Here is a 27,240-nt window from a genome sequence, read left to right as displayed (position 1 = left end):
TAACATTAAAGAAGCGCTTGTTGGGAGGCAACCCAACCATGAGTAGGGTACTATTGTTTTTTGTTCCTTTGTTTATTCTCATTTGATTTTATTTTTAGTTATTTTCTATTAAATTCCATATATTTTCCCTTGCTTTTTGACGTTTGTGATCATGTGCAGCACTTAGAACGGAGATGGAGACATTCAAAAGAAAAAATAGAACACCCTGGGGAGAGCCTCTTGCTGGCATTGAACACCAAGCAAGGAGGGACGTTGGGCGTTCAACGCCCATCAAGGATATATCACTAGCATTGAATGCCAGAATAAGAGCAATCTGGGCATCCAATGCCCATACAGGACTAGCCAGGTCCACCTTTTTGACCCTCAATGTGCGTTCAACGCCCATGAAGGAGTACTTCCTGGCGTTGAATGCCAGAATAGGAAAGAAGCTGGGCGTTCATTGATGCGTGGAAAACGATCCAACACAAAACTCACCGGCAAGTGGACCGGATCGCATAAAGTAATAATAACTCACATGAGTGAAGTCGATCCCACAGGGATTGAAGGATTGAGCAATTTTAGTTTAGTGGTTGATTTAGTCAAGCGAATCAAGTATTGGTTGAGTGGTTTATAATTGACAGAAGCTAAATTGCATGAATTGTAAAGGGAGAGGGAAGAATTGCAGTAAATTAAAGAGAACAAGAAGTAAGAGTGCTGAATCTTAAAGAACAAGTAAATTAAGTTGCAGAAACTTAGATTGCAAGAAATGTAAATAACTGAATCTTAAAGTGCAAGAAATGTAAATTGCTTGAATTATAAAAGGGTTCAGGGAGCTGGGATTGCAGAAATTAAACAAGCAGAAGTAAATTGCAACAAAACAGAAAAGTAGAAGGTGAATTGAAGTAAAGTAGATCTAAACATAAAAGTAGAAATGCCTGAGAAATTAAAACAGAAAGTGATGCTTAATTTGCAGCAATTAAAAGGATGTTGAAGATTTCAGGAGTAGAAGAGACTAGAAAACAAGTCTAGATCTCAAATCCTTCCTTGATCCAACAAGAACAATTGCAAAAGAAATAAAGAAAAGTAAATTGCAAAAAGAGTAGAAGATGAAGCAGTAAACAGAAATGGAAATTGAATTATGCAGAAAGTAAACAAGAGATCTCAAGGTGAGATTGAAACAGAAATTCTTCAATTCTCCACCCAAGATCAAAAGTAAGAAAACTAAAGAGTGCTCAAGCAAGAACAAGGAAGAAGAGAGATCAATTCTCCTTCCTAATTCTCCAAGATCCAAGTTCAAAGTAAAAGCTCAAAGTTACAAAAAAATGGAAATTCAAAGAAGCAAAAGAAAATTTCAAAGTAAGTAAAAAGGTCCTTCCTAAATCAAACTAACACATATTTATACACTTCCTAAATTGGATCTAAGAATTTGGGTGGGCTCTAAAATTTGGTGAAGAAATGAATTAATTTGGATTTTTGATGAATTTTTGGCCCATGGTGCACCTCCCAGGGGAAGGTTCGGCTCTTGGCAAGAGCTTTGGCCAAGAGCTTTGCTTCCCTTCCTTGTTTAAGTGCGCACGGTCCTTCCCTTGTGACAAGAGAACAAAGCTCTTTGCAAGAGCTTGAAAGCTCTTGGCAAGAGCTTTACTTGTCCTTGAGGTCCCTGGTTCAAGTCTTGGGTAGCGCAAAAGCTGCCCATTTTTCATGGCACAAGAGTAGCGCCTAAAGCTTTGCTTCCTTGAGGAACATGGTTCGAATCCCATGGAGTGAAAACAAGCCAATTTTGGCTTGTTTTTCTTGTAAAGTAGCGCTTCACTCTCTCCCTTTGGTCATGGGTTCAAGTCTTGGTGAGTGCATTAGTGAGCTTTCTTTTCTTGATTTTCTTCAAGGCATGCCCGAAAAAGCTCTCAGCAAGAGCTTGGCTCTTGCTTCCTTCTTCCATGTGCGCTTGATAAAGCTCTTGGCAAGAGCTTGGCTTCTGATTCTTTGAAGGAAAGCTCTCCACAAGAGCTTTAAAGCTCTTGGCAAGAGCTTTATACCCTTGTTTCTTGAATGCATCCACGCTTCTCCTTCTTTGAGCCACGCTTCTCTTCCTTGTGCCACGCTTTCTTTCTTTGCTTAGATCATGCTCCTTAGGCTACGCTATTCTTATTTTTTTCTTTTCTTCACCTACAAGTAATTAAAACAACCAATCAAAGTATCACAAAATTCACAAAGCTTAAAATTCATTTAAAACTAATTAATTTTAGTTTAAACTTCATGATTTTGTATCAATTAAAGGGTGGTTGATTGATTCAAAAAAAACCATACAATTCCACTCCAAATTGCTAACTTACAATACAAGAAAGTGCATAAAACCTAATAAAAACAAAGAAAAAGACTAGTAAAACTAGGTTAAGATGACTTGTCATCATTCAACGCCCAAGCAGGGGCAGGAGAACTCAAATTTTGAAATCACAAGCGAGTGGATCCCACCCAACTCCCTCCTACCCCAGCTATTCTAGTCACCCTTCCCTCTCTAGCTTTTTCTCCCTCCTTCTACTATTTACCTCTTCTTTTGTTATTCTTTGCTCGAGGACGAGAAAAGTTCTTAAGTTTGGTGTTGTAGAGCAAGCTCTGGGTTTATGTTATCATCAATAGCCCCAAAAGATGGAGAATCATCTTCCTGGAAGATCAACAGCCACCATAACTGAGGTGGCTAAGTTTCATTATCCCATCCTTTATCTTATTTCCTGTTTTATATTCTAACTTTTTGAATTTCCTTGCTTTAGTAGTTCATTTCCTTTGTTCTGGTTATAAGATATCCTATGTATCCCTCACCATGATTAAAAGAAAATAGTTATTTGAAAAAGAATAGTGAGATACAGAAGTTTCAAGTATATCATAAGTTATTCCAATTACTTTGTTGTGGTGGCCTTGCATTTACCTTCTGAATGTATGAATTAAATGTGTATAATTGATATTGAAGTTGAGTATGTTGGCTCTTAAGGAACAGTGATTTCAGAGAAGTATTATTGATTCTTTGTAAAAAAAAATTATATCATTTTTGAAGCAAGAAAAAGAAGCTAAAAGAACAAGAAAAATAAAAGGAAAAAAAATAAAAATCTCAAAAGAAAAAGAAAAGAGCAGCGATCCAAGGCTTTCAACATCAATGGTTAGAAGGGTCAAAAATTGGCCTAAAAAGCTCAAAAAAGTTACTATCCCTGACTAAATGCTTGTGGTGTGAAGCTGTCGAGAAAAAAACTTGAGACTGAGCAATTAAAGTCGTGATCCCAAAGCGAAAAAGTATGCTTAAGAACTCTAAGAACCACTGTCTGGGAATTTAAGCAAAGCTAAATTTGAATCCAAAGGGTTCCCCAATTAAGTGCCTGTGGCATTTATGTATCCGGTGGTAATATGGGAAAACAAAACTCTTAGTGTCACGACTAGGCTCAAAAAAGTGCAAAGCACCAAAATAAAAAGCTGTATTCAAGAATCAAGAAGAGCTACAAGAAGAGAATCAATAATATCATCCGGATTCTAGTTCCAATGGATGCCAATACTTTTGAGCTTCAAAGGAAAGTGAGATGCCAAAATGGTTCAAAAGTAAAGAGCTAATATCCCCATTCAATTATTTGGAACTAAGCTTCATTAACAACTCTGAGACTTATTATATCTTTCTCTTCTCTTTAGTCCTACTTCTTTTTTGGTTGATTGAGGACAAGCTACAGTTTAAGTTTGGTGTTCTAATGAGCGGATATTTTATACACTTTTTGGCACTATTTTCTCAGTGTTTTTAGTACATTTTGTTAAGTTTTATTGTGTTTTAGTAGGTTTTAGTGCAAGAATCACATTTTGGATGCTACTTTGAGTTTTTGTGTTTCTCTTATGATTTTAGGTGATTTTTGGCTGAAATTGGCAAGTTTTGGCAAAGTCTAATTCAGAGGCAAAGAAACGATAGCAGATGCTGTCAGATCCTGACCTCCGTGTATTCCAACGAGCATTTCTTGAGATACAGAGAACTAATTGACGTGCTGTCAGTATTGTTGGAAAGGACTGCCCAACACGGGTGTTGAACGCCCAACTTACTCCCTTTTTGGCGTTCAACACCCAAACAGGACCAACCTTCCAAGTTGAATGCCCAAATTGGCATTCAACACTAGCCAGGGAGTAGGAAACACCCAAAACTTGATTTAAACACTAGGCATCAGCCCAAACACTCACCAAGTGAGCCCCAAAGTAGATTTTAGCACTTTTTAGCTTATTTTATTTTATTTTATTTTCCTTTTGTAATTTTTAATTAAAAACACTATCTTTTAGGTTTAATCTTAGAGTTTTTATTATAAATAAGGGACTTCATTCATTCTGAGGACTATGCCTCCCAGGAGGGGAGAAGCACAGACATATTACATTAAGTTTTTTGTAAATTATGAGCGGCTAAACCTCCTAGGTTAAGGTTAGGAGCTCTGCTGATTCCTATGGATTAATAATATTACTATTTTATTTCAATATATGTTTGATTCTATTCTATGATGCATTTTTGCCCTTCATCCTTATGAATCTGGGGTGGAACAGAAGTATGGCTCCTTATTCTATATGAGTTCATGTGAGTCTTGACTTAGATAGTATTGAGTTACAGCTTGAGAGTGCATCACAGGTTCCAAGAGAGTTTTGGGCTGATTAGGATATGTTACATATAATCCATTAGTCTTGGGTAAATAAGGTCTCTGTGGCGCTAAGGCTAGAATCATAATGCATCATTCTCCGATATGGAAGATCCGACCTTGTCTGTGGCATTTTGAGTAGGATCAACAAAAGGAGAGTGGATTGCATGGGCTTCATCTTTGGCTATAGTGAAGCACTGTGAGCTAATCTGATGAGAAGACACGAGTTACTCAAATACGGTGTGGAGCTATGGTTTAGGGGAGATTAACTTGGTGAGAAGACATGAGTTAATAACTTACAGCTTTGCCATTGAATGAATCATTCATTATTGAAGTAATCCGTAGGAAAAGTTAATCGAGAAAGACAAAGCTTCTCTAAAGCCTTAACTGATTTTTCATCATTGTTTCTTGTTATTTATTTATTGCTTTCTTTACTTATTTTATGCACATTCAACAACAACCATATTTCTATTCGCCTGACTAAGATCTGCAGGATAACCACAGCTTGCTCAATCCATCAATCCTCTTGGGATTCAACCCTCACTCACCTGAGTAATTACTTGGACAACCCGGTGCACTTGCAGGTTCAGTTGTGCGAGTCACAAAAATTCGCAAAGCAGTAGCTGTCCTTTCACCACCAAAGTGACCTCTGTACTCAGAACTGTGACAATGCTAGAGGATTTGCTGTAATTTCTCATCTAAGACACAACACCAGATCATACCATCTGAGCATCTCTTAAAAAGATTAGGTTCTTCCCACATGTAGTACTTGGCATCATTCAACATCTTTCTTACTTGCTGCCTAGTGTACCCTTTGGGGATAAATCTCATGGCCTTGTAGTTTGCAATATCAGCAAACCACGGAGCCCTCTGAATCATGAAGAGTTGCTCGTCCAGAAAGGCCTTAATCACAGCAGTGGGGGGTGGCATTCCTTCTTCAGGTTCTATCCTAGACAAATGATCAGCTACCTGATTTTTTGACTCTTTCCTGTCTCTAATCTTAATGTCAAACTCCTGAAGAAGCAGCACCCACCTTATCAATCTTGGTTTAAAATCCTTCTTGGTTAGAAGGTACTTAAGAGCAGCATGGTCAGTATAAACAACAATGTTTGAACCAATTAAATAGGGTATAAACTTATCAAATGCATAAACTACAGCCAGTAATTCTTTCTTTGAAGTGGTGTAATTCTTTTGCTCGTCATTTAACACATGACTGGCGTAGTAAATAACATGCATAAGCTCGTCTTGCCTCTACCCAGGACAGCTAATGCATTTGCATTTTAGCTAGATTAGCTAGTTAGTTTACTTAGTTTTAGCTTAATTTCATTCATTTTCTTTGAAATAAACAAGCACTTTGATGAGTTTTATCTTCATGCATTAAAGTACCAAGAACTAGGTGAACTTTGCTCAAATTCATGCAAGTTCTATGGTTTATGATAGTTGAATGATACACGGGAATTTGCCTCTCGACAAATTTCCTTCCGGCAAGTGCACCAGATTGTCGTCAAGTAAAAACCCACAAAAGAGTGAGGTCGAATCCCACAGGGATTGGTAGATCGAGCAATGTTAATTGGAGAATTATACTAGTTGAGCAGAATCAGAAGTGAAATTGGAATTGCATAAAGTAAAATTGGCGAGAAACTTAAATTGCAAGAAATTAAAATAACAGAAAATTAAATTGCAGGGAATTAAAGTGCAGAAGCTTAAATTGCAAGAAATTAAATGGGAAGGGGGATTAAACATGAAATTAAAGAGCAGAAAGTAAATAGAATGGGTAGATCAGAGAATGGGGAATTCATTGGGTTCAGGAGATGTATAATTCTCCGGATCAAATTCATTTTCATCTCTTCCGCAACCCATGCATTCATTGATCTCCTTGGCAATCTGATGCCAGGGCATCTTGGCTAGTTTTACTAGCCATTTTTTGTATGCTTTAGGTTGGTTTCATGCATTTTCTTAGGAAATAAGCAAGTATTTGGTTGAAAATGCATTCATACCATGGTTCAAGCAAATATTGTGAATTTTGAATGATTTCATGAGAATTATGCATGAATTGAATGATAAAATAGATGATGCATGATCTCATGATTAAAAGAAAGACTTTGATGTACTTTGTTTGATTGATTTCAGGTAATAGGAAGCAGAGAAGAGCCATGTTAGTGGCTACGTTAGTGCCACTAACGTGGCCGGAAGGAAGGAAAGCTTGGAAAGTTAGTGAGAACGTTAACGCCACTAACGTTAGCGAAGGGCAAGAAGACCCACGTTAGCGACCCCGTTAGCTCCACTAACGTGGGCACTAATATGGAAGAAAAGAGAAGCCCCAACATTAGTGAGAAAGTTAATGGCATTAACTTTGAAGAAGGAGCAGCGTTATTGGCAAAAGTGAGTGCCAATAACGCTAGCGAAGCAAAAGAAGACCCACGTTAGCTCCCACGTTAGTTACATTAACGTGGGAACTAACGTGGAAGGAAAGGGAAGCGCCAACGTTAGTAGAGAAAGTGAGTTCCACTAACGTTTGCGAAGCAAAGGAAGACCCACGTTAATGGTAACTAACGTGGACATTAACATGGGATAAAGTCTCACCTAGTAGCCTGACCATGCCTTCTTCAAACAAGAATAACTTGAGCCACAAAGCTCCAAATGAGGTGATTCAAATGGCATTAGAAAGTAGGATTCCAGATCTTTCCAAGCATATATGGCACTACATGGTGGACACTGAATTTGAGGGAGAAAACCTGCTCCGAAAGTGCACAGATGAACATGGTATCAACCTGTAGTAAGGCCAGCTGACCTCTTCACCTTCCAAGAAGTGTAACTCGAGCTGTAGAGCTCCAAATGATGCGCTTTTATAAGCGTTGGAAAGTAGACATCCAGGGCTTTCCAACAATATATAATAGTATGGGGTGGACATTAAGTTTGATCTCCAGAACTTGGCAATATAAAGCCCCTAATCGCTAACGTTATTGTGACTCATTTTTTCCAGTAACGCTAGCGACTATGCCAGCGACCTTGTCCACTTCAAAGGAGCATAACTTTAGTTACAGAGGTCCAATTGAGGTGATTCCAGTTGCGTTAGAAAGCTGAAATTTAGAGCTTTCCAAATATATAGAATACTCTATAGTGGGCATGAAATTGGAGCACAAACCAGAGGCATCTTTTAAGCCCCAAAAACACCAACTAGGTAGCAAGTGTGACGTTAGCCACACTAACTTCAGCACTAACGCCACACTTGTAGCATTAGTGTGGCTAACGTTAGCACTGACATTAGCACCTGGACCTCAACTTGATTCACTTACAAGGACCACCCAACCTCAAGGAAGCAAGCCCACAAGTGTTAACCAATCAAGGCCACAACAAGCATCTAGAATAGAAATTTTCATTTAATTGTAATTTGCTTTTAATTTCATTTCATTTTGTAATTTAGGAGAGCCTATATAAAGGCCTTAGTTTTTACATTCAAGAGATTCTGGAATGGGGGATTGAAGAGAGGTCTTCGGACTCTCTCCCCTCACACACTTTTCCTTCTCTTTCTTTTTCTTTGTACTTTTCATTTATGAATTTTGAAGTTTCAATTTTTGTTTTAATCTTCATCTTTACTTTTCTGCACTTTCTTTTTTTTCTATTTTGGTAGAGCAATGATCAACTAACTCGTTCATTGGGTTAGAGATCTCTATTGTGATTCAATGGATCAATTATGGTTCTTATTCTTCTTCTTCTTTTTTTTCTCTTGATTTTACTAGAGAGCTTTCGATTTTCATCCAATTGGGTAATTGTCTTGGAAGAGAAATTGCTCATACTTGGATTTCCTCTGAACCTTGGAAGAGAAATGAGGAAATCATGCTAGAAATGCTCTCTCACATTGGATTAGGTTGGGGGTTGGATGGATATTGTGACATTTAATTCTACCAATACTTTGATCTATGAATGTGTGTGGTATAATCAGTGACCAAACTTCATCTCTTTTCATGAGCAATTAAATCAAGGAATTGAGAAATTGTTCAAGCTTAGAGAGATTGGATTGCTAAGGAATTGGGATCCAATCACTTAAGATTGCCAAGGAGATCAATGAATGCATTGATTGAGAAAGAGATGAGAATGAACTTGATCCGGAGGATTTCAATATCTCTTGATCCCAATGTTCATTTTATTTTTAGTTCTTACATTTACTTTTCTTGCCATTTTACTTTTCTGCACTTTATTGCTTTCTTTACTTTTATGCTATTTACTTTTCCTGTTGCTCATCATTCAAATCTGAACCGTCTAACTAGGATAATCAATTAACCATTGATTGCTTAATCTGTTAATCTCTGTGGGATTCGACCTTACTCTTTTGTGAGTTATTACTTGATGACAATTCGGTATACTTGCCGAAGGGAAATTTGTTGAGAGATAAGTTTCCGTGCATTAAGTTTATGGTGCCATTGCCAGGGATTAATCGTGATTAACGAACTACCGATTGATTGATTTACTAGATTAGACATTTTTCCTTTGTCTTTGTTTTCTGTTGCTTCTTATTTTCTTTTACTAACTAACTGTTTGTGATATTGCCTCACTAAGAATCCTTCATTTATTAAAATGGAGATTCCAATTTCTTTTGGTGATTATTGTTTGAGACAGAGCTTTTTGCAGGAAAGAAAGGAGCATCCATCATATTTTAGTCAATCAAATTTTATGAAAAACTCTCCACCACCACAGAATGATTCACTTTACTATGCTCATGGTGGGTGGGAGTATCAAGAACATGAAATGGGGTACTTTCCAGAGCCACAAAATGGTCCATATTTTGGCATATTTGATCACTACTCAAGTTGTGGCTGGAAAGATCAAAATCAAAGATATTTCACTCATTCATACCCCATTCATCAAGAGCCATCACCTCTCAATTATCCAACCTCACCTCCAAGTTTCACATGCCTAAATTCTTCATCACTTGAGTATACCTCAGCACAAAATTCTGTCCCAAATCCATACAATTCATTTCACCATCTACAAAACTCAATCCACTACCCACAAGAGTCATACCACTTTCAGAATACACAACTACAAAACAACCAATTCCATTCACAAGCCAACCCCGACCAACCATTACAACCTACCCAACCTCCTTTAGATAGACTTGCTAGGATAGAACTCATTATTGAAGAACTCAAAAAAAGTAGAGAAGAAGAGAGACTCGCTAGGATAGAACTCCTCCTTGAAGAAATAATAAAGACAAACGAAGAGGAGAAAATAGCAAGAAGAGACCATGAAGAAAAATTGAGACAGAATGCACAACTCTATTCTGAAGAACAATTCATTGAAGAGCTGAGATCACAAAGAGAGACCACTTCACTCTCTCCAGAAATAGAGGAGTTCATTCAAAGGTCAAGAACAAGGGAGGAATCAGAAGAACAATAAAAAGAGGTAGCCATACCAAGTGAGATTCATATGAAGAAGGAGGAGGTTGTGAGAGTATATAAGCCTAAGGCTCCAGACCCACAGAGGTTACTAAGGGTGACAAAGGAACATGCAAACTCACTCCCAAAAGACTCAATGCAACATCATGTAGAAGAAAGGGAGGAAGTCAATCAAGGGAGTCCATACTACTCCAATAAAATAGAGAGTTGCATAAAGGTTGAGTTCATTGAACCACCAATTCAAGAAGCACTTGATGAAGAGGATGCTCCAACCATCATACAACACCCAAGTCCTGAAATCAAGGTGGTGAAGGCAATCAACATGAGCACTAAAAAGAGGATAGTGGACCAAGAAAAGAAGGACAATATCCATGAAGAAGAAAAGGTCAACCAAAAGCCATCCCACCCCTACCCCAACAAGCAAGTTTACTCAAGCTAACAACAGAAGAAGGCTTGCTGGTGAGAGGCACTCAAAACAAGGGGCATTAACTGGCTCCTCTTTCCTTTTGAGGTCATTCCTCTTAACAAACTGGAAGAAGAGGAAGAAATTCATGAACAACATGTCAAGATAATGACATTAAAAGAGCGCTTGTTGGGAGGCAACCCAACCGTAGGTAACATTTTCTTTCCTTGCTTAGTTTACTTTCAATAATTTGACATATGATTGCATTCTAAGTTTGGTGTTGCCATGCAACAAAATGATTTTCAATCTTCACTAGGTATTTGCATCATTCTAAAATGATAGTGTCACACTAAGTTTGGTGTTGTCACTTAACTTTCATGCAAAGTACCATGCTAACACCACTTATTAATGCCATCAAAATGTCCCTGTTTGTATTTCTTGTGCCTTTATTGTGATCTTTAATCTTGCTTGCTGAAACACATGCATACTCACACTTTATTCTAAGATATTCATGATTCATCATAAACCCCATCACCACTGTTTTACTTGTTGCTTGAGGATAAGCAATCATTCTAAGTTTGGTGTGGGAAGGGGAAGAATAGGAGGAAAAGGACAACAATAATGAAGATGAACTACAAGGTGGTAAAGTTCCTTTTTCCTCTTACTTATTTCCAGCACTTTAAATTGCATGATGGTCTTCTATTTATGCATGTGTGATTACTCCTTGTGAATAAGCATAAATTGATATTTGATTTGTAACATGTTGCTATGATATCATGATTATCATCTTGAATTTTACTTGCACCCAATATCTCTAAGAATGCAAGAAGGAAATCATTCTTGTGAAAGGAAAATGTTGAAGAATTTTATAAATCTTGGGGCAAGCAAAAGATTAAGAGGAGTGGAGGTTCTGATTGTATGATTGTGTATTGAGGTTGCATGTTTGTGAAAACTTGCATGGGAGCTCATAGACAGGAACTAAAATTTAGAGAAGTATTATGGAATTTCTCAAACATCTATTTATCCAAGAAGCAGCAACAAAAGAAAACAAAAGAAAAAGAAAAACAAAGAACAAGCCCAAGGCTCTGAGCATCAATTACTAGGAAAAAAAAGAAAGAAACAAGAACTCAAAGAGTTATTGTCCTAGTTAAATGCTTGTGGTGGATTTGTGTCAAAGAGAGAGGCTTGAACAAGTATATCCTAAGGGGTGCTTCAACACCTAATACCTTAGACCAACTGGTTTGGGAGTATTGATTGAAAGCTTATCTTAAAAAGCCACTTTGAGACATGATACCTAGAGTCGAGGCCAAGCACTACAAAAAAAAGAGATTAAAATGGCATTGATATTAAGTCAGGTTTAAAAAACTGCCATAATATCCATACATTATGGCAATTTTTGTTGCTGCCGTAATTGACTTTGTTTATTTTGGCGGTTCTGGTGATTACGGCGGTTTTGAACCGCCGTTTTCAACGTATATAAAATAAAAAAAAAACACAATCCTAGCTCATTCAAAGAAACAATATACGACGCTCTCATCTCCCTTCTATCTCTCCTTCGTCTCCGACAACGCCGTTCTTCCCTCTAGGGCTTCTCCTCTCTCCGCCGGTTACAATCTCTCCAGGTACCTCTCCCTCTCAAGTTAAACTGAAACAATGACTCTGTTAGAGAAGCCGAAGCCGAAACTGAAACGCTGTTTTATTTTCTTTTCTCTATTAGTGCTGTAGAGACGAAGATTCCGGTGAGAGGCAAGGATCTGGTGGCTACTAACCTTAGCGCATTTCAATTCCAGAAGGCACCTATGCCCGCATTGGTGATTAAATTACCGATTTCTTCGTTTTTGGTTGGGTTAGGGTTTTAAAATTGTTTTTGGTGCTGATTTTTGGGGGTTTTTGTTTCTCTGTAGCTCCACGATCGGGTCTTCCGTTGAAGCATTGGATTGACGTTGGTGCGGGGGTGATTGACGCCGGTTGGGGTGATACTGTTCAACCAGTCGACGATCTCAGGTCTTCTTTCGTGACTTTACCCCCTCCTCTCTCTCTCTCTCTCTCTCTCTCTCACACACACACACACACAGATCTTCTATTGCTTACTTCTATTAAGGTGTTTCTCCGATCTCGGATCTCCGATCTCAGATCTTAGAAAAAATCTGTCATAGCTTAGTTTCACAAAGCTTACATCCTTATTTACGATTACTTATTAAGTTTCAGATTTTTCATGTGATTAACTTTCTATGCGTTGTTATCTTCTTAAAATTATTCTAGATTGTTTATATTTGCGCTCTGTTTATCTGTCGAGAAGAAAATTCTGAATCCTTTTGGATACACTGCTCTGTTTATTATTCTAGTGATACTACTTAAAATATTGCAGAAACATTTTATCACAATCATTTTTAACAAACAAATTAATCAGATACTCATACAGGTGTTGAATTAGTTATCTAATTATATGCACTTTTTATGTAATTTATCTTCACTTTAACATTCCAAAAAAATTTGGAGAAAAAAATGAAAACGAAGAATCTGTCTCTCTTGTTTTAGTGTTAAGAATAATCAATCTGCTTACAGATGCATGATTTATTTATTTTTTAAAATCAAATTTGATAAATATTCTGCTTACCTCAAGTGCGTATATCTTGTGAGCTGCAACTTTATTTTGATATATTTCTATAATTATAATTTGTCATATTCGATAATGATGTTTGGAATATCAAATCAACTTTTTCTGGAAATTATAGAACTTTATTTAAAAAAAAAACTTAATATGCGTAATGGTGATCTGCTTAGATTTTATATTTTCTTAGTTAATTTTAATAAGCAATTAAGTGTAGGCAAGCACGGCATTAATATGTTTGAAGTAGACATTTGTAATTGCAATTTACAGTAGTTTCTTAAGACAATTTGAAACCATTGATATACGATGTGGTCAATAAATTAAAAATTAGAAGAAAAATAAAGGAGCTTTAAGTAATTGAATATTCTAATCAAATCTGCAATTGAATCTTTTTATTTTATCAATTATTAACTGTTTTTCTTGTTCAGTTATTTTTATTTACTCCCTTTTATTGTCTTCTCCATTTATTCACTGTTTATTATCGAAGATTTTCTTTATTTAGTCTTTTTCTTTAAGTCGTTGCTTATTGAGATAGAATAAGATTTAATGGTTGTTACTGTTGTTGTCATATATTGATTTCTAATATTAATTTTTGTGTTCAAAATTCCAGATGCTTTGAATTTCTAATATTATTTTGTGTTCATATACTGTTGTTGTTAAGAAAATTGCTCGAATTCGACTCGGCGGTTAACATTCTCGTTAACTCGGCCGGTGTTCTTGATAGCAAGTACTCGACCATAGCCAACATTGCAGTGGAGGATTTTGATCACATTTTCAGGTACTCTAACTGGTTATTGTTTCTGGTTTTCTATTCCAAAAGTGAAACTAAACAGTTAGGATCAATTGATAAGCCTTTTATAAATTGTTGGCAATTGATTGACAGAATTTTAGTTTAGTTAGTCAAGTAGCTGCATAGTATTAGTATGAGTTGGAATTCAGAAAGTAGAAATAATTTTCCAGTATAGGTGTTCTTGCAATAATCAGATTAGTGCTAAATTTAATTGTCTAATTCTGAATTATAATTTTTTCTTGTTAAATTACAATTACATGCAAGTTAATTAATTAAGTAGAAGCAGTACTATAGGAGAAGTACACATATTTACTTATTTAGTGATACCTTTTCTGCACTTGACAAATGCAACACATATTTACTTATTTAGTGATACCTTTTCTGCACTTGACAAATGCAGTAAGATTTAACATTTATAGAGGTTAATGGACTTTCAAGTGTGTGCCTTTAATTAGGTTGTGTGCAAATTATATTTTGATGAAATATTGGTTATTATATATATAGGATTACTTTATGGTCGGATATCTATTAATTTAGATATTATGGTAAAAATATTTAATGAAAATACTAATTCTTTCTTGATTTTAATTAATAATCTAGAATGGTGCCTTTTTTTTTTTCTTGATGTGTATAGAAAAGAATGAAAGAAAAAAAGTAATAATATCTCCTCCAAAATGGAACAGATGCGCCTATTCTGGTTCTCTTACAAGTGGAGTAGGAATGCCAATACAAAGTGCAATTTTGGGGAAACCATCAGAATTTTCATTAAGTATTTTTTATTTATTAATTAATATTTTTCATTGTAATTAACTTGCAATAATCAGATCCGAATGATGGTTAGTCATCACATCAACACTGTCCTTATTCATTTCAGTTTCTTTTTCATCAATAGATGTTATTATCATTTATTTATTTTTAATATTTAATAATAAGATTATAAGCTCCTTTTTTGTACCTACCCTCTTTGAGCTAGAGAATAGACATGCATGCTTATCTATTTGGTATTTGATTTTTGTCTATTGTGTTTTTTACATGCTACTCAACTCAGTACAATTTTGAAGGAAGATACGATCTAGTGAGATTCATGAAGATAATACAAAAAGCTGGTCTCTATGCTCATCTTCGCATTTGTCCTTATGTCTGTGCTGAATGAAACTTCGAGTACCTTCCATTTTCCACTACTATTTTTATAATGTTTAATTTAATTTAATTTAATTTATCATTTTTTAGTTGTATATAGAGGATTTCCTGTGTGGCTGAAGTATGTTCTAGGAATAAGCTTCTTAGTTGTATATAGAGAATTTCCTGTGTGGCTGAAGTATGTCCTGTATATATGGGATTCAATTTACTATTTAGGTACAATACGTTCTCCCCCGATATGGTGAACAAGATGCCTAGAACAGATCTCGTTGAGGAGGTGAAAGCCCTTTATCTGATATGTAGTTACAGGGTTACAACATTATCTTTTTGCCAATTCCTCTTTTAAGAATGAGTTAAACCACTATATTTTTTTGTTAAACCAATTTTTGTTGAATCCTTTTCATACGTCTCGGTAATAACAGTTCTTTATAACTTAGATTTTTAGGCTACAAGCTGCACTGGGTGAGCAGACACAAGTTACAAAGTTTAGCCAAGAGGAGTATGAAAGGCTTCAAAATGTAACACTCTCAAACTTGATCTATTATTTTCTGCATTATAATATGTAAATCACCATGTCTTAGTTATGTAAGTGGTTTAGTTCAGAATCAACCTTTCAAGATTAAAAAGAAGTTATATATTGATGGATGAGCATTGTTTTTATCATTTAGTAGGTTATTTTTTTCCAGCATGCTTGAATATTTCTCAACCATATCAGGATCTCACTTTGAATATTTTTTTCCAGCATTCTTTTTCTTTCTTGTGTTAAGTTGCACCAAAATGCATGTGTTAGAGTTAACATGGGTCTAGTGCTTGTTTATGTTCATAAGATTAAGATGTTGAATTAGTGGATAGCTTTGGTTTGCGGTATATTTAATAGTGTTATATTATTATATTATATTTGTAGTGGGTATTTAGCTGTTTAAAAATTCACAAAACAAAAATGTGATCATCCTCTGTTCCTCAAATGGCTCCAATTGCAGTTGGAGATGTCATCCCAGACAGCACCTTGGCCTTCTTGGACAACGATAACAAGCCACAGTCTGAGAGCAGAAGAGCTGAAAGGATGTGTTGGGAGTGAGGAGTACACACAAGATGGAACAGTGAATATTAAAGGAAAATATTTAGATAATTAACTAACTAACTTGCTTTGACTATATGTTTTAAAATATTTAGATAATTAACTAACTAACTTGCTTGGTTTTTCTAGATAGAAGCAGGGGCCTTAAGGTTTATAATAATTTCTTTTGGTCATATCAATGATCATAAGTTGGGCAAAATAAATTAGTAATATAATTATGGTTGTTTTGTTGTATAATTTTATTTTATAAACATTGACCCCTTTGTCTTTTCTTCTTTTACAGTCATGAGATGAAAAATCTTGCAGTGATGAAGAAAAATACTTTCCAGAGAACTAGTAGGCATATGACAGAAACTTTTTAGGTAACTGCCATAATATTATTGTTCATCCTCCTCAGAAAATGGAGGTTCGGATCAAGATCCTCTACACTTCAATATGTCATACCGATCTAGCATGTTGGAAAGCTAAGGTACATATAAATATATGTTATGATCTCTTATTATTAATTAATGAATTAATAAAAGTTATATGGTCTACATGTAATTTTCTCATATTGGTTTTATTTTTTATTTCCCCTTTCTTCTCTGTTCTGTACCAAATTAAAGAATGAAGCTCAGCGCGCTTTTCCTCGGATTTTTGGCCATGAAGCTTCCGGGTAAGAAGGGTTCTTAGCACTAATTACTTCATATATATATGTACCTGGTTTTTGAACTTGAACTTGTGAAGGTTGATGAAGGAAAAGGAATAGAATAGTATCATGTTTTAGATGATCATAGCTAGAAGAAAAAGATGGGGGTTATGGAAAAGGATACTAAAAAATAGATATTAGTGTTTTTTTAAATAAAATAAAATTATTGCACACTTTAATAAAAAATTTTATTTTCTTTGTAAATTATTTTGTCTTGATATAACCAAATATATATATATGCATGCCCTGCTGTATTTTTGTGTTAAGATTCTAACCAAACAAAATCATATATTTCATGTTTAGTTAGTAAATTAGTAAATATTGGGATCAATAGAAACAATAGAAACAAGAGAAACAAGAGAAAGACGCATAAATAATATATATTATTTAGCTCTCAAATATTCTCAATTAACAATGAAGGTTAGTTAGAAGCTTATCCTACATTAAATAAAGTATATATGAGTATTTAGTTTATTATTAATTATTTCATTTCATGTATGATATGTTAATATTAGTCCTAATAAAATCTTTTATTGATTTGTGTTAACAGAAAGCTGTGTTGAAGTTGGATTTACACAATGACAAAACCAAGCAAAAAACTATGAAAACTGTCTCTGGCATTTCAGGTACTTAAAATAATTCTACCATCGCATCTCTTATTTTATTCAGCACATTAATAAATAACATTTAATTAATTTGTAGTAATTATTTATTTGTTTATTTTTATTTTATTTTTGCAGGGGTTGAATCAGTATCTGTGGACATGAAGGAGAAGAAAATGAGTTTAATTGGTGAAAATAGCACTTATTAGATGATTTAAATACATTATTAGATATTAATATAGTTTAGGGAATTGGATGGTAGATTTTTTATTGCAATGTTTGTATTTTAGTAAGTTTAGTAAGACAAGGTTTTGCATAGGAGTTATTACTTTTGATTTTCAATATAAAAAATTATATATTATATTAATATTTTGTTTATGAGTTATATAATATTTCATTTATGGATTATGATTTTTTGCTATTGTGAAATTTTAATTACAAAATTATTTATTTAATGCGATAAAACTGGTGGTAAAAATTAATTTTTTTAAACGATAAAAAGTATCACCGTCAGGGTAATTAATCTATGATGTTTGATTTATGATTATGCCTTCTGGTTATTACGAGATTTTTAAGTGAGTTTTGAAAATATCACTTTAAATTGGTAGTTTTAATCTTATTTTAAAAAGCATAAAATTGTCATCATAATTAGGTATAAACGGCGGTTACCCCCAATTTTAAATGAAAACGATGCCATTGTACGCTGGTAGAAACGGCGGTTAAAAACTGCCATTTTAAACACAAAAGATGCCATTATAACCTAGTAAAAACGGCGGCTAGAAACTGCCATTTTAACATAAAAGATGCCATTATAACCTGGTAAAAATGGCGGTTATAATGGTAAAAACGGCGGTTTTCAACCGCCATTTTAAACAGAAGTGATGTCACAACATCCTGGTAAAAACGGCGGTTACAACCGCCATTTTAAACAAATAAAAAACCGCTATTTTATCTGAAAATAATGGCGGTTACAAACCGCCATTTTAACCCCCAAAAAACCGCCGTATTATCCACAGGTTATTACGGCGGTTTTCAGAAAACCGCCGTAATAACCAGAATGGCGCCCAGAATAACGGCGTTTCTTGGAGGCGCCAGTTTTGGTCATAATGGCGGTTCTAACCGCCGTAATTCCCCAAAATAACCGCCGTTTTAACCCTATTTTTTTGTAGTGAAGATACAAAAAGAAAAGAAAAATGCTAGAAAATAAGTGCTGCTTCAAAGGTGACAATCTATAAAGAGGATTCCATAATATCATTTGAATGAAAGTCCTAAGATCTAAGACTTCCAAAATGTAAGGACTAATGAGCACTAGAATCCTTGCATAAGCATACAAATTAGAGTTAACCCCACTATCACTTATTCACTTCACCCACTAAGGCATCATAAGCAATTCTTCAATGCATTCCAATTAAGAGAATTCTTTGTGCATAGTTCTTTTCTTCTTGGGGACAAGCAAGATTTAAGTTTGGTGTTGTGATGCCAGTGCATCTTGGCTAGTTTTACTAGCCATTTTTTGTATGCTTTAGGTTGGTTTCATGCATTTTCTTAGGAAAAAAGCAAGTATTTGGTTGAAAATGCATTCATACCATGGTTCAAGCAAACATTGTGAATTTTGAATGATTTCATGAGAATTATGCATGAATTGAATGATAAAATGGATGATGCATGATCTCATGATTAAGAGCAAGACTTTGATGTACTTTGTTTGATTGATTTCAGGTAACAAGAAGTAGAGAAGAGCCACATTAGTGGCTACGTTAGTGCCACTAACGTGGCCAATAAAGTGGAAGGAAGGAAAGCTTGGAAAGTTAGTGAGAACGTTAACGCAACTAACGTTAGCGAAGGGCAAGAAGACCCACGTTAGCGACCCCGTTAGCTCCACTAACGTGGGAACTAACGTGGAAGAAAAGAGAATCCCCAACGTTAGTGAGAAAGTTAATGGCATTAACTTTGAAGAAGGAGCAGTGTTATTGGCAAAAGTGAGTGCCAATAACGCTAGCGAAGCAAAAGAAGACCCACGTTAGCTCCCACGTTAGTTACATTAACGTGGGAACTAACATGGAAGGAAAGGGAAGCGCCAACGTTAATGGAAAAAGTGAGTTCCACTAACATTTGCAAAGCAAAGGAAGACCCACGTTAATGGCCACGTTAGTTACACTAACGTGGACATTAACGTGGGCAAAAGTCTCACCTGGCAGCATGACCATGCCTTCTTTAAACAAGAATAACTTGAGCCACAAAGCTCCAAATGAGGTGATTCCAATGGCATTGGAAAGTAGGATTCTAGATCTTTCCAAGCATATATGGCACTACATGGTGGACACTGAATTTGAGGGAGAAAACCTGCCCCAAAAGTGCAAAGATGAACATGGTATCAACCTGTAGTAAGGCCAGCTGACCTCTTCACCTTCCAAGAAGTTTAACTCGAGCTGTAGAGCTCCAAATGATGCGATTTTAAAGGCGTTGGAAAGTAGACATCCAGGGCTTTCCAACAATATATAATAGTATGGGATGGACATTAAGTTTGAGCTCCAGAACCTGGCAATATAAAGCCCCTGATCGCTAACGTTATTGTGACTCGCTTTTTCCAGTAACGCTAGCGACTATGCCAGCGACCTTGTCCACTTCAAAGGAGCATAACTTCAGTTACAGAGGTCCAATTGAGGTGATTCCAGTTGCGTTAGAAATATATAATACTCTATAGTGGGCATGAAATTGGAGCACAAACCAGAGGCATCTTTTAAGCCCCAAAAACACCAACTGGGTAGCAAGTGTGACGTTAGCCACACTAACTTCAGCACTAACGCCACACTTGTAGCGTTAGTGTGGCTAATGTTAGCACTGACATTAGCACCTGGACCTAAACTTGATTCACTTACAAGGACCACCCAACCTCAAGGAAGCAAGCCCACAAGTGTTAACTAATCAAGGCCACAAGAAGCATCTAGAATAGAAATTTTCATTTAATTGTAATTTGCTTTTAATTTCATTTCATTTTGTAATTTAGGAGAGCCTATATAAAGGCCTTAGTTTTTACATTCAAGAAATTCTAGAATGGGGGATTGAAGAGGGGTCTCCGGACTCCCTCCCCTCACACACTTTTCCTTCTCTTTCTTTTATTTTGTACTTTTCATTTTTGAATTTTGAAGTTTCAATTTTAGTTTTAATCTTCATCTTTACTTTTTTGCACTTTCTTTCTTTTCTATTTTGGTAGAGCAATGATCAACTAACTCTTTCATTGGGTTAGAGAGCTCTATTGTGATTCAATGGATCAATTATAGTTCTTATTCTTCTTCTTCTTTCTTTTCTCTTGATTTTACTAGAGAGCTTTCGATCTTCATCCAATTGGGTAATTGTCTCGGAAGAGAAATTGCTCATACTTGGATTTCCTCTGAACCTTCGAAGAGGAATGAGGAAATCATGCTAGAAATGCTCTCTCACATTGGATTAGGTTGGGGGTTGGATGGATATTGTGACATTTAATTCTACCAATACTTTGATCTATGAATGTGTGTGGTATAATCAGTGACCAAACTTCATCTCTTCCCATGAGCAATTAAATCAAGGAATTGGGAAATTGTTCAAGCTTAGAGAGATTGGATTGCCAAGGAATTGGGATCCAATCACTTAAGATTGCCAAGGAGTTCAATGAATGCATTGATTGAGGAAGAGATGAGAATGAACTTGATCCGGAGGATTTCAATATCTCTTGATCCCGATGTTCATTTTATTTTTAGTTCTTACATTTACTTTTCTTGCCATTTTACTTTTTTGCACTTTATTGCTTTCTTTACTTTTATGCTATTTTCTTTTCCTGTTGCTCATCATTCAAATCTGAACTGTCTAACTAGGATAATCAATTTGCTTAATCCGTTAATCTCTGTGGGATTCGACCTCACTCTTTTGTATTACTTGACGACAATTCGGTATACTTGCTGAAGGAAAATTTGTTGAGAGACAAGTTTTCGTGCATCACAATCTTAAGTGATTGGATCCCAATTCCTTGGCTCACCAATCTCTCTAAGCATGAACAATTGCCCAATTCCTTGATTTAAGTGCTCATGGGAAGAGATGAAGTTTGGTCACTGATTATACTACACAAATTTATAGATCAAAGTATTTGTAGGATTACATGTCACTATATCCATCCAAACCCCAATCTAATCCAATGTAAGAAGGCATTTCTAGCATGATCTCCTCATTCCTCTTCCAATGTTCCGAGGAGATCCAATTATGAATAGCTTGTTTCCCAAGATAACTATCCAATTGGATGAAGAACGAAAGCTTTCTAGCAAAATCAAGAGAAAAGAAAGAAGAAGAAGATTGAAAACTAATATTGATCCATCGAATTACACAGAGCTCCCTAACCCAATGAAAGGGGTTTAGTCGTTCATAGCTCTCAAAATGGAAATTGAAATTGTAAAATACATTCTAAAATTAGAACTGCAGTCAGTGTAAAATTTCTAAAATTGAAAAAATAGGTCCCCCTGTCCCCCTAACTTAATTTCTAAGCAATTTATACACTTTCTTCCATTGATCTTCAAGCCTTGAATTGGGCTTTTGGCCTTGATGGAATTGGGTTGAAGATGGCTCTAATTGGTTGCCCTTGGTATTGAGAAGAGATCTGTGTAAAATTTGAATCCTGATGCTTCACGTTTGAGTCGACGTTTGAGAGCAAACATTGACTCAAACGCCATTTAAAATAGACCAGCAAAAACCAGAAAGCTTTGCTGTCATTGGCATTTTCACGCGTACGCGTACTCCATGCTTACGCATGCATTGGTATTTTTTCTCATCCACGCGTACGCGTGCTATACGCTTAAGCGTGCATCACCTTTTTTTCTATCCACGCGTACACGTTAGTGACGCGTGCGCGTCGATTGAAAATTTTCAAATCTAAATTCTGGGCTGAGCATCGCGGACGTTGGAGGCTAGCGTTTGAGGTAACGTTGGACCTCCAACGTCCGATTTTGACGCGTACACGTGACCCATGCGTACGCATGGATGGTCAATTTTTGCCATTCCACGCGTGTGCGTGACACACGCTTGAACGCGGATATCAAATTTTGCGTTTTCACGCGTACGCATCATAGACGCGTATGCGTCATTCAAAAATCTTTCAGCCCCATAATTGATCATTTTCTCACAACGTTGGGGTTAACGTTGGACCCCCCAATGCCACCTCCAACGTGAGCATCAGCCATGTTTACAGAGAAGTGCTCTGTTTCTCTTCCAACGTTTGAGGCAACGTTGGTGGTCCAACTTGGCCACCAACGTTGCTTCCTCTTTATCCTTTCCATGCTCCTTCTTCAACCTTCCTCCATGCCTTCCTTCACCTATCATCAACCAATACATGCATCAAAGCCTTGCTAAAGTCATGACAATTCTAATCATTCTTAGCACACAAGTAATTATAGCATAATTCTCATGAAATTACATCAATATAATCATAATTGGATGATTCTAGGTATGCATGAATTTTTACTCAAATAGCTTACTTATAACTCAGGAAAGTGCATCACAACACAAAACTTAAATCTTGCTTGTCTCTAAGCAAGTACTGAATTTTCAAGAAGAAAGAATGAAACAGAAGGGAGTATTCTTATCAGCAAAGCATTATTAGTAGCTCATGGGGTTTTATGCAGACAATGCAATAGCTAACTTCTTATTGATCTTTAAGCCTAGAATGTCTCCTCCAAGCATCAACTAACATACTGCTATGACCTTTTATTATTTTCTTATCCTTGGTAATTGCTTTTCTTCATTTTCTTTTCCTGTAAACTTTAGCTCAGTGTCATGTGTTGTAGCAGTTTCTTAGTTTATTTGTACTTAACACATTTTCTACTACAGACACTTGGCTCACAAATCTTCTTAAGCCATTGATACCTAACACCTCTTTGGGTTACTAAATGTCTTGTAGCTAGGTTGCTCTTGATAATGGACTTTTGGTTGATAATCCCAGGTTAGTTAACCCAAGTTACCAAGTGTTAAAGCACTCCATAGAACCTAATCATCCAAGCAGATCCTAGTACACCACAGGAATATGTCCTAAGGTCTAAGCTATTCGTGTCTAGCCTTATTAATTGCTTTCTTTTGTTTTTGCTACCACTTTTGGCTTTTCTTTTTCTTTTCTTTTTGTTTTTTTCCCTTTTCAACCAAGGACTTATATTTACTAAGATTCATAGACAGCATGCTAGCTTTCACATAGAAAGAGAATAATCTATCCTTTTATTCATTTATAAGTGAGCTACTACACAATCAGCATACACCACCACTTACTGTTATTTTACTACTTGCTAAAAAAGAACTATTCTACTTCTTTGTTCAAATATTTCTTTTATTTATTTGAAAAGACTTAGGAACAAGACAAGCATTTAACAAGTGAAAATGAAAGCACACACACTTAGACTAGCACACTTATTGCAAAAATTAAATATAACAGGATGCAAAACAACTAAAACTAGAAGCTACTATCAACATGGGCACATTCAGACTTCCAATTTAGAGCAATTTTAAGGGGATGGAATTAAGTGACAATACAACCTCTTGGTAGTGCCTTCTAGTTGCTTCCTCTCTGTTATCATCATCTGTGGCTTTAGTATCCTTTGATGATAATGCATAATTCTTCCAGGGGTTGATTGAATTCTTGCAAAAGCTACTGAAAGCTGCGTGTTCCCCAAGAACTTGAGAGATTGGTATCATGCATGTATATTTATAGGCTTTTAAACTTAGATTGGTGTGTGAACACCAAACTTGGTTTCTTACCTTATGCAGCAAATTGAATCTATGCAAATAATCATCAAGTATTTTTATTTAAAAAAGTAAACTATGAAGCATAAATTGACTATACACTACATAGCAGACTACAAACTAGAAAACAAACTATTGTTAAGTAGTTTTCCTAATTGGTTAGAGCTAGTGACTAGTCATGCTGAGGGTTACAATGTGTTCTTTAATGAAATCTTTGGTGGAACACCAAACTTAGAATTACACATTCTTGCAATACAAAGAATCTACTTAACTCTTTTATTGATAAGCTATGAAAAGAAAATTACCTTTGGTTGGGTTGCCTCCCAACAAGCGCTCTTTTATCGTCACTAGCTTGACGTTCCTCTTTGGCATGGTGGATTGTAGTGCCTTAGGTCTTCTCCCCTTACAGTGAAGCGGTCTCCACTTGATTCCTTAATGATTTCTACATGCTCTAGGGAGAGGACCTTTCTAATAGTGAACACTTGAGGTAATTGAGATGGAATGGTTGGACGATGGGCTGGGATTGGTGGATGGTGGGCTGACATCACTTTGTCTCCAGGGGAAAAACCCCATGTAGGAATCCTTTTATTTCTCCATCCCCTTGGTAATTTCTTCACAAATCTTCCCTCTTCTTCCAGTGGTGCTCCCACGAGTGTTGTGTCAAGAAGTCCCTTGCTAGCTGCTCCTCTCAACTCTTGTGGCTTCGGCTCTTTCTTGAACTCTATTGGTTGCTTCTTCTCTTAAGTTTCTTGTTTATCCATCAAGGAAAACTCCAGATGCTGCTATTGTGGTTCATTTCTATTCTCCTTCAAGGGACTCTCAATGTGCTCTTCTTTTAATTCCTTGCTCTCTTGCTCAGATTCATGCACGGGTTTGAAGGCCTGGAAAGTGAGTTACTCATCATGTATTTTCAATATCAATTCTTCTTGTTCTACATCAATGAGAGCTTTTCCAGTAGCTAGAAATGGTCTCCTCAGAATAATGGGATGGAGGTAGCTTTCCTCCATATCCAGAACAACAAAGTCAGTGGGAAGGAAGTAGTTTTCTAATTTCACCAATACATTTTCAATTAGTCCTTCAGCCTTCTTCTGAGTTTTGTCTGCCAATTGGACGATTACATCCGTGGATCTCAGCTCACTGATTTGCAACTTCTTCATAAGAGATAGAGGCATCACATTTTTGCTAGCTCCTAAGTCGCAGAATCCTCTATCAATTTTTGTCTCTCCTATGGCACATGGAATATGAAAACTCCCTGGATCTTTTTTCTTCATGAGTATGTCTTTCTTGATGAGGGCACTACATTTCTTGTTCATTGTCACTGTTTGTCCCCCTTTTAAGGTTCCCTTCTTGGTCAACAGTTCTTTCATGCACTTGATGTATGTTGGCATCTGTTGAAGAATTTTGATGAAGGGGATGTTGACACTGAATGTTGCAAAAATGTCTAGGAATCTTGAATATGACCTGCCTTCCTCACTTCCCTTGAGTCTCTGTGGGAATGGTGCTTGTGACACAAAGGGCTCGAGGTATTCTTTCTCTTTTTGTTCATTCCTCTGTTCAGGGCTAGCCATTTCTTCTATCTCCCTTACATCATTCCTTAGTTTTCCTTCGTCATCCTCTGAGTGTATGGAGAATTCTTCTTTCAGACCTTCTTCACTGCTTAGATTGATTGACTTGCATTCTTCCCACCTTACCTTCTTCATTTTCCCTCTTGGATTTTTCTCTGTATCACTTGGGAAACTATCAGTGGGCCTTGGAAATTATTGTGAAAGATGTCCTACTTGAAATTTGAGATTCTTAAGAACCTCCCCTCGGCTTTTCATAATACCTCTCTCCTCTTCCCGAAATTTTTTCATGTCTTCACACTCTTTGAGGTTTGCAAGCATAGCTTCCATTCTGGCCATTCTATCATCATCACGTGGTGCTGATTGGTTGGAATTGGAGTGTTGAGAGTGGTTATTGTGGCTTTGGTATGGTGAATGTGAATAAGTGTTTTGTGTGGTCTGGTATGGTTTGTGGTTGGAGTTTTGGTGAGTGAAGTGGTTGTATTGGGTTGGATTGTGTGGTCTGTGGTCTTGGCCTTGATTTTGTTGGTTTCCCCACCCAAAGTTTGGGTGGTTTCTCTAACCAGAGTTATAGGTTTTAGAGTAAGGATCATTAGCTTGCCTAGATGAGTTTCCAAGGTAATTAGCTTCCTCCCAGTTGGCTCCTTCTTCTGTCTCCAATTCTTTTTGAGGTGATGGTTGAGTGTGGATAGCTGCAGCCTGATTCTTCTCCATTTGTTTAGTCAATTCAGCCAGTTACTTGGTGATCATCTTGTTCTGGGCCAGGATTGTATCCATATGGTTTAATTCCAAGACTCCCCTGTTGTTGCTTCTGTCATAGGCATAAAAGTACTCATTGTCAGCCACTGTCTCTATCACATCAATTGCTTCCTCAATGGTCTTCTTCTTGTTTAGGAAACCTCTAGATGAGTGATCTACAGCTTTCCTTGATTCACAATTCAGCCTTTCATAGAAGATGTGAATTTGCACCCACTTTTTAAGCATGTCAGGGGGCATTTCTTTGTCAAATCCTTGAATCTCTCCCAGGCTTCATAAAGAGTTTCACCATCCTGCTGTCTGAATGTTTGCACTTCAGTTCTCAGCCTGTTTACTCTTTGTGGAGGGTAGAACCTTGTCAAGAATCTGCTCATTACATCTTCCCAGGTTGTCAAGCTTTCCTTCGAAAATAACTCTAGCCATTTTGAAGCTTTGTCCCTCAAAGAAAATAGAAACAGTAGCAATCTATAAGTGTTAGGATGAACACCATTAGATTTAACCGTGCCACATATCCTTTGGAATTTTGTGAGATGCTCATTAGGATCCTCTTGTGCACTTCCTCCAAAAGAACAGTTGTTTTGGACAAGAGTTTTGAGATGAGACTTCAATTCAAATGGATAGTTAGCCTCTGAATGCTGCTACCACAATTACCTGGATTTGGATTGATGTATGATCCCAGGACTCTCCTCTCTTGTCCAGCTGGGTTAGCTCCACCTCTTCTGGCATGGTTATTCACCTCTTCTTCATGATGGTTTTCCACATCCTCCTCCATGGTTATATCAAAGTATTCCTCCTCTTTTTCTGCACCAACAACCCTCTTTCCTCTTGATTCCCTTCTTAATATA

General features: G+C 36.4%; 1 long non-coding RNA gene and 1 other non-coding gene across 6 annotated transcripts; both read left to right on the top strand.

Annotated features, from left to right (window-relative positions):
* Positions 1-11,934: 11,934 nt before the first annotated feature.
* On the top strand, positions 11,935-17,694 carry LOC140180342 (uncharacterized). 5 transcript variants are annotated; one of them, XR_011874329.1, is made up of 10 exons: positions 11,935-12,040; positions 12,136-12,229; positions 12,323-12,422; positions 13,691-13,807; positions 14,868-15,236; positions 15,397-15,477; positions 15,940-16,506; positions 16,643-16,692; positions 17,276-17,351; positions 17,466-17,694. It is a non-coding gene; the product is annotated as an uncharacterized lncRNA (long non-coding RNA). The 5 variants fall into 5 exon arrangements; XR_011874332.1 differs by having other exon boundaries at positions 14,503-15,236; positions 15,405-15,477; positions 16,321-16,506; XR_011874330.1 differs by having other exon boundaries at positions 14,503-15,236; positions 15,405-15,477.
* An 8,923-nt stretch (positions 17,695-26,617) lies between these two features.
* LOC112759858 (small nucleolar RNA R71) lies at positions 26,618-26,724 on the top strand. The gene has a single exon (XR_003180323.1). It is a non-coding gene; the product is annotated as a small nucleolar RNA R71 (small nucleolar RNA).
* Positions 26,725-27,240: the final 516 nt, after the last annotated feature.

Source organism: Arachis hypogaea, chromosome 16 (genome assembly GCF_003086295.3).
Source record: "Arachis hypogaea cultivar Tifrunner chromosome 16, arahy.Tifrunner.gnm2.J5K5, whole genome shotgun sequence".
In the NCBI taxonomy this organism is placed as follows: Eukaryota; Viridiplantae; Streptophyta; class Magnoliopsida; order Fabales; family Fabaceae; genus Arachis; species Arachis hypogaea.
The sequence above is the reverse complement of the archived record's forward strand: the minus strand, read 5'-3'. Positions and strand labels throughout refer to the sequence as shown.